This window comes from Zea mays, chromosome 10 (assembly GCF_902167145.1).
Source record: "Zea mays cultivar B73 chromosome 10, Zm-B73-REFERENCE-NAM-5.0, whole genome shotgun sequence".
NCBI classification, from domain to species: Eukaryota; Viridiplantae; Streptophyta; class Magnoliopsida; order Poales; family Poaceae; genus Zea; species Zea mays.
Window position 1 is genome coordinate 97,182,904 of NC_050105.1, and position 8,299 is coordinate 97,191,202.

The 8,299-nt window shown below is 42.3% G+C and overlaps 1 long non-coding RNA gene across 1 annotated transcript; it reads left to right on the top strand.

Annotated features, from left to right (window-relative positions):
* The first annotated feature begins 1,412 nt into the window (after nt 1-1,412).
* On the top strand, nt 1,413-8,297 carry LOC103641435 (uncharacterized). The gene is made up of 2 exons (XR_560310.2): nt 1,413-1,671; nt 7,726-8,297. It is a non-coding gene; the product is annotated as an uncharacterized lncRNA (long non-coding RNA).
* Nucleotides 8,298-8,299: the final 2 nt, after the last annotated feature.

Here is an 8,299-nt window from a genome sequence, read left to right on the forward strand (position 1 = left end):
AAAAGGAGATGACTGAACTGTATGTGATGGTAACAACACCAACAATAAAAACGCGTACGTCCTCTACTACTGTTGCAGATGGATCAGCATGGATGCACGATGAAAGAAAGAGATATGTACCTATCTATTCTATCTGCTCGCTTTAGAGAAATTTCCATGCTGCTTCTGCATATGCCTTGGGTCTCCATCTACTCGCATGACGATCCGAAAGGACACGCACTCACAATCAAGTCCTATATGGGGTGCTCATTGGCTCATTGCTGACAACGAATCAATTTAGAGCTCGTTCCGTTGCGTTTGGATCAAAGAGAATTGTAGGAATTTAATCCCCTCCAATCTCCTTAAGATCTATAGTGGTTAGGAGTCGACAGTCGAGGAGCCTACCTATCACGTATGGATGTGAGAAACGATTCCATTTTGTGAGAATCATCTCCAATCCAATAGATGTTTTTTCAGCCAGCCAACGACGATTAGGAGCCGGAACGATTCAGTCGTTCCTACGTATGACCTGAAGCAGCTCGAGGCTTTCTACTTCCTCTTCTCTCGGATAACCCTTTTTAGTATATTAGGGGGTGTTAGTTTCCCAACTAAGTTTAGTTCGTGCCACATCAAATATTTGAATAATTGTACGTATTAAATATATGTTTAACTAAGTTTTAAAAAATCGTCTCATCTTTTAGTCTTCGTATGTATAATTAGTGTAATTAGTTTTATAATTAGAATATACTTAATACATATAATTATTATTCAAACATGTGATAAAATATTAGTTGGCTGGAACCAGACACCCCTAAGTTAAAATACATTATTTAAATTAAGTTATTTATTATTCACAAAAAGGTTTATAATTTTTAAAGCGGATACTTCGGTGACCTCTGTCGAGCAAAATCTTGTGCCTGTATATCTGCCTCAAATAACTGTATTTTACATCTTTTTCAAATGTGCTAACTTCTACGAGTGTTCGTCATAAGCGCAAGTGAGTTAGCATTTTCACAAACATTTTTCAAGGGTTTTCACTTTCTTCTCACCGGATCACTATGCAGTATATTTTCACACCTAGGCTAGTCTATGTGGAAACTTGTAGAAGTTAGTCATTTAAACTAAGAGTACAATACATAACCATTTGCATAAGTGTTTTTGGTGTTTGATGATCAACATAACCATTTAAACTAATGTATTTGCTAGTGTTTATGTTTATAGTTCAAAAGGTCGTGATGTGCATAGGGAGGCACGATGCAAAGTCCGGTGTGCAGATCCGATCAAATCGGCATGAATTCAAATCTAGACTATAGAGATTATTTTCATTAGCTTTCCATATGCCAATCCATAGTTGTGGCCCTCGATTATGAGAGACGCAATATAAACAGAGGCAGGGCCAGCACGGAAGCCAACACTCTTGTGCTTCTGAAAAATCCTAGCCGCCACATTTTCCACGGAGGGATCCGATCCCAACGGCTCTTAGTGATCGGAAACATTGTATCTATGGCGACATCGAAGCCCACGTCTCCTTTCCCACCATGCTCCGGGGAATCTACTGCTACCACTAACCATGGATAGGACGACGTCGGTGGCCGAAGGCAGGAGCCCCCAATCACCGACATGATGGAGGAGGAGAGTCGACGCAAGACGCGACAGCGCTGGCTAACACGGCAATCAGCTTAGGACGGGAAGGTATGACACAAGTTTCCCTTCCCCTCTCGATCTCTCATATTAGAGTTAAGACTTGTTCATTTTATTGAGGTCATAATCAAATTGGCAAATTAGGGACTTAAGCTCGATTCAGGACATAGAAATCTTTCGTGGACTGACCGTTAGACTTCTGCAAGAACAAAGCAAGACATACTACCTCTGTTCTCAAATATTTGTCGACCGCTAGTTTATTTTTAAACTAAACCGCGACAAATAAAAAAGAACCGAGGGAGTAGTATTTATTAGTTAATCATTCCATAGTTTAGAAATACTAGCCAAATGCTAGCGCGTGTGTTTGTTCCGGATTAGTTATGGGGTGCTGCTGCTGGTTTGCTTTGTAGTACAACGTCAAAGGTTTCCTACCTGGTTTGCTTTGTCCTATGGTCTCCAGATAGATATTTTGAGAATCTTTTTTCATCATGGCGAGAATCATCTGCCAAACTCACATGAATAGGAACAAGGCGCGCCATACAAATTTGCCGAAACCAAATCTCAGTTTCAAATTTCAAGAACTACCAGGTGCTCATCTACATACACCTAGGCCTGGTTTGTTCCATGGCTCAATCCACAAAATTGTCTTTTACATTCTAGTATCCAGCTGCTACCGTACTACCTCCATTCCACCCCCCAAAAAAAAGTAGTTCTAAATTTGCCCTCACATCTTACAGGAAGATGAAAAGTAGTTCTACATTGATATATAGTTAAAGCATCTCAAGTTTAGTCAAATTCATTAAAAAATATATCACTAACATTTTACTCTAAACATGTATAATATAAAAATATATCTCATTATTATTATAAATCTAATGTTGCTCATGTGGTAGACTAAATATTATTACTTTTTTGTACAGTCTAGAATTGCATATTTAGTAATACTGGCTATTGAAGCAAAATAGGAGGTTGACTTTTGCAGGTCGCACATGTCGCCGCCAGTATGGTATGGTTCGTTTCATGCCATGCCAAGCCAATGCAAGCAGTGATGATGGAGTAGTGATTCCTAACCACCACCACCGGCAGTCAAGCGGTTGTTAGCTTTGAAATTTATGGATGAAGAAACCTGGTCTTGCAGCCAATGGGAGTGTCCTGCAGCAGCTACCTAGCCCTTAATTAATAAATGCTCTAAATGGAATGAAAAAAAATACAGTGCTGGGAAGATGAATAGCACAGGGTGGCGGACGCAGGATGAGAATTTATGGGGCCAAAAAGTCCGCATGACGAAATCAAACAAGACCATAAAAACTAGTGTTGCATAGAATTCAAGTTTATATCAATACACGATAGAAGTTTCATATTAATACTAGATTGTTAGGGCCCACCTGTCGGGCCTGAGCTCCCTTGTATGTGCCTCGCTTGGCCTATAAAAGGGAGGCACATGCGTTGCAAGGGGACAAGCTCTTACAAACTCTCTCGAACTCAGACATCCTCAGCAATACAACCCACAAGTGGACGTAGGGTATTACGCTCCAGCGGCTCGAACCACTCTAAACCCTTGTGTTCTTGTGTTCTTGCATCTCCACAGGTAAATCCTAGGTAGCCCCTTTGTTCTTAGTATTAGGGGGTGCATTCCGCACACCCGGCTGGAGTTTACTCTCCAACATCATCTATTCCAAGTTTTACCCCTATTTGGCTCGGTTTGAGCTATTTCTGACTTGGAAACTCTAAAGTTGATATTATGAACCAGTGAATCAAAGACTTGGCAAACTATTTAGTCCATATGATTATGATTGATATTAAGCACCAAAATCAATATAGAAAATTGTTTAAGTTCATTTCCCTTTCAAACCTCGGCCCTCAGCACCAACCAAACATAGTCTATTTGCATGCCAATCGTTCGAGAAGAATGTCCAACTCAAGGGCATGTATTGTAGAGGTTGTTTGCTTATGGTGGTTGTAATACCAAGTACCAACTCCAATAGTTTTGCTTCCACATCCCTTAAAATGTCACTCTATCTGTGGGTCCCACCGTCAATAGTACCATCAACAGACTCCCCCTTCTAGTAGCCTCCCAACCAACACCCTGATCACTCTCTGCAACCAGGAGATGGTTGGGGTGCATGCCAATGAGACGAAGGCAACAATGTTTACTTGTTAGGCGATAGCAGCATTGGAGAGAGGAGATCAAAGGGCGGGAGGCGGCGAGGGAGGAGGAGGAGTGAGATCGGAGGATAGGAGGTGGTAGTGGAGGAGCAGCTCGGTTCGAACGATGGTTGAGTCATCTCCAACGATGACATAGTTGCACCACAACTTTAGGGGAGATTAGGAGGCGACAGGAGAGGAGGTGCAATTGGTTGTTGGAGTAGTAGCTCGATTTACTCCATGATTGGATCTTCTCAAACAACGGCTACAACACCACCACTGTTGTACGGGTGTACGTGAAGAGGCGGAATATGTCGCGGGAGGAGCATCTTGGTTCGGTCACTGGAGGTATCTTCTCCATTGAGTGTTGAAAACCTAAACGATGCTAAAGGGGAGAACATGAAGAGGAGGTGGTGGTTCGTAGCCACATTGCCGCAACAGGGGAGGATGGGAGGTGGTGGTGGAAGATGTAGATGGTGCCGCGAGAGCAACAGCTCAGTTCGGTCCTAAGCGGGATCTTCTCCAACGAGAGTGAAAACCCTAAGCGACGCTATAGAGGATGAGAGGGAACTGGGGAGGATGTGTAAGGCGCCATAGTGGAGCGAGCTGGCAGCTGAGCACGATGTTATGGGTGAATGGATGAGGCCGACAGTTGAAGTGCAAGGAGGAGAGAGCTCGCCAAGATATGAAGTAGATGGAGCCACTTCTATTTTTCATGCAGTGAAGGGGGCAGTGCTGGGAAGATGAATATTACTAGGGATGGCAACGGGCACATTTTACCCGCGTGCCCGTGGGTTAAAACCCTATAGGGTGCGGGTTTGGGTGTGAGTTTGTACCCGTGGGTACGAGTACGGGTTTGATTCTCAACCCGACGGGTTTTTTCTCGTGGGTATGAAAATGTTGTACTCATGCCCGCAAACCCGCATACCCATGTGTGTGTCTGTGTAGACTGTAGAGCACATGCATCTCAATTTAGTGCCACCCCGAAAGCTTTGAGCGAGCGGAGCCAATCAAATGATATAAAAGAAGACTACAGGCGTCAGGGAACTCGTAGAGCTTTTGGCTAAGATCGGTACATGTTTTTATCAGTTTAATAAATATTTATTATTATATGCTATCAGTAATAAATATTTATTATATGACTGTGCCCGCGGGTGCCATAAACCCGCGGGTAGCGGGTTTGGGTAACATACGCTACCCTGTCGCGGGTGCGGGTACGGGTTTAACATTAATCTCGCGGGTACGGGTTTGTAATCTCTGTACCCGCGGGTTTTAAACCCGTTGCCATCCCTAAATAGTACACAGTGACAGACGCAGGATGAGAATTCATGGGGGGCAAGAAGACCACATGACGAAATCAAGCAAGACCATAAAAACTAGTGTTGCATAGAGTTCAAGTTTCATATCAATACACGATAGAAGTTTAAAGAAGGAAGCTATATGAACAAAAGAAGCAAACATGTCGTTCAGTTCTTACTGACCGAATTGAAGTCGTGCTTACCTTGTCGAATGGCGATCTTCTAGAAGGGCGGGGGTACTAAGAAAGGTGCATAGTTGTCGAATGACGATCTTCTCGAAGGGCGGGGCACTAGGAAAGGTGCAGGGTTAGGCGACATCTCCGGTCAAGAGCTAGGTCTCACTGGTTTGCTAAGCTCATTGGCCACCAGGGACAGGTCACAATGTCGTGACGAGAAAGATCAGGTCGACATCGCAACGACGACTAGGGCGAGGGCACTAGGAATGGGTGGGGGCAGGGAGTGTCACACGTGGGGGATGGGAGACGACGGGCAACATTGGGAGCAAGGAAGACTAGCTCAGGCAGTGTCAGAAAAAATGTGCTCGAACGGATATATCCGAGGACTGGTCTGAGGAGAACGGGAGTCGAGAGAACTGTGTCAATCCAAAAACTTAATGGTAAGTGAACATTAGGTATAAGAGGTTATAAAAATTGAGGGAGTCATAGCCCTCTTTGGGTCTACCCCTGAGGCCCTGATAGTGCCAACGAGCGAGTAAAATGGTGAGGTCCCATTATTAGACTGTCTCGGGGACGCGAGACTATAGTTGACAATGTTTACAGAATGGAGTTTGAAATAGGGGATGAGATAAGGAATCTACTGGAGATAGCTTTACGCAAGACTGTTGGATGCGGTCTAACGTGTCGCGCTCTTGGAGATCACTGTGCGTCTGCGTTAGTATGCAAATCTCGAAACCCCTGCGGTCAACTTGGCCATGATTAAAGGTAAAAAGAGAGGACTGAACTGTATGTGATGGTAACAACACCAACAAAAGGAAACGCGTACGTCCTCTACTACTGTTGCAGTATCGGAAAATCATCTGCAATCCAACAGATATTTTTCAGCCGGCCAACGATTAATCAGTCGTTGCTACGAGAATGTACAGGGGAACAGTGAAACCGAACTTTATGAATTCTATTGCAGTTTTTATGTAGCAATGGACAACAATAAAACCGTTTAGACTTCTGGAAGAACAAAGCAAGACATTGTCTTTTATATAGTTAGCTAATCATTCCATAGTTTAAAAATACTATAGAGCCACCAAATGCTAGCGTGTGTTTGTCCCGGATTCGAAGAGGGCACCGTGACAGGTGTCTGACCTACCTTCCACATGTCCAACGGTATGGGGTGCTGGCTGGTTTGCTTTGCAGTATAAAGTCAAAGGTTTCCAGTGTGGGCTGGACAGGTGATGGCTGGTGTAACCGTGTAAAGCTAGATACGCATATTAGTATAGATTAATTATACTCCCTCCGTAGTCGTCCTAAGTAAATCGCTATCAACTTTGACCGTGATACCTGATGTTTTATAAAATTTTATAATATAAAAATAAAAATATTAAATTTATCGTGACTTAAACTATTATAATATATAACTCTTTTAGCTTAAAATAATTTAATTATATAGATATATATTAAGTTAAAATTAAATAGTTTGATTTAGAACAAAGCCAAAACGATTAACTCATGTACGCCGAGAGAATAATTTTTTAGTTGGAGGCCTCATGCATGTAATCAGTGACGTGGTGCAATGATCTCTTGAGAGATTGCATGCCACGTGGAGGATCACTGGTATAAATGGAGATGACGTATTCTGCCAATCGGCGGCAACCAGTGCGTGCATTTTCTAGCCAGATGGACCAACTTTTGTCTGACATCACTGCTGGCGCAAATACATGTTTTGAGAATTGTTGGTTCCTTCTTTGCCATCACAGACACTTTGGTGCTGTTTGGTTCAAAAAATGTAACGTAAATGGTAATGGTAATGGTTTCGGCTCGATTACTGACGGTAACAAATTTGAATAGGCTGTATCAAATTTTAGTGTGGTATCTGATTACGATTGGACTAAAACAAACATGATTTAACGTTATCCGTTACCCATTACGTTACAAATATGTGAACCAAACGGCACCTTTGTTGCTTGTCATGTCCTATGGTCTCCACATGAATATTTTGAGATTTTCATGATAGCAAGCATCATGTACCAAACTCACATGAATAATGGAAACAAGGCGCGCGATACAAATTTGCCAAAACCAAATCTCAATTTCAAATTTCAAGAACTACCAATTGCTCATCTACACCTAAGGTCTGATTGATGGTTGCATGGCCCGATCCAGAAAAATGTCTTGTGTATTCTGACATCCTACTACTGCTGCTGCTGCTGCTAGCACCGCCTCCATTCCACATAATTTAGTTCTAGATTTGATCTTACATGACCCTCTCTACATTGATATACAGTGAAAGCATCTCAAGTTTAATCAAATTCATTAAAAAAATATCAGTAACATTTGACTCTAAACATGTATAATATAAAAAATATCTCATTATTATAAATCTAATGTTTCTTATCTGGTAGAATAAAAGTTAGTAAATTTTTGTATGGTCTAGAATTGCATATTAGTAATATATTGGCTGTTTAAGCAAAATAGGAGGTTGACTTTTGCAGGTCGCACATGCCGCCGCCGGTATGGTTCGTTTCATGCCATGCCATGCCAATCAGTGATGGAGTAGTGATTCATAACCAACACCAACACCACCACCGGCAGTCAAGCGGTTGTTAGCTCAGAATTTATGGATGAAGAAACCTGGTCTTGCAGCCAATGGGAGTGTCCTGCAGCAGCTACCTAGCCCTTAATTAATAAATGCTCTAAATGGAATGAATAAAAAAAATTGCATGCTGGCCACCTAAACCTCATGCCTGCAGGAGCCTGCCTTGTGAATGTGATGATGCCTCTCAACTTCAGCAGCAACAGGTACGTTTATGAATGTGATGCCTCATCAGCCTGGACCTACTGTAACTCAATCTCTAGGAATCATTTTCTCTTTTTTTTTCTTCTCTTCTTTTCATTTTCTGCTTTACTTTTCTTGCTCCAAAAGAAGACCCACTCTTTATGTCTGCACCAGCATCACATCGTACGTTAGATATTTGTTTACTTTGTGTGTAGGCCCTGTTAAAAGCAAATCTCATTCATTCGATTGTACCTAGTGCTTTCTCCTATTTCCATTTCAATTTGAGCACT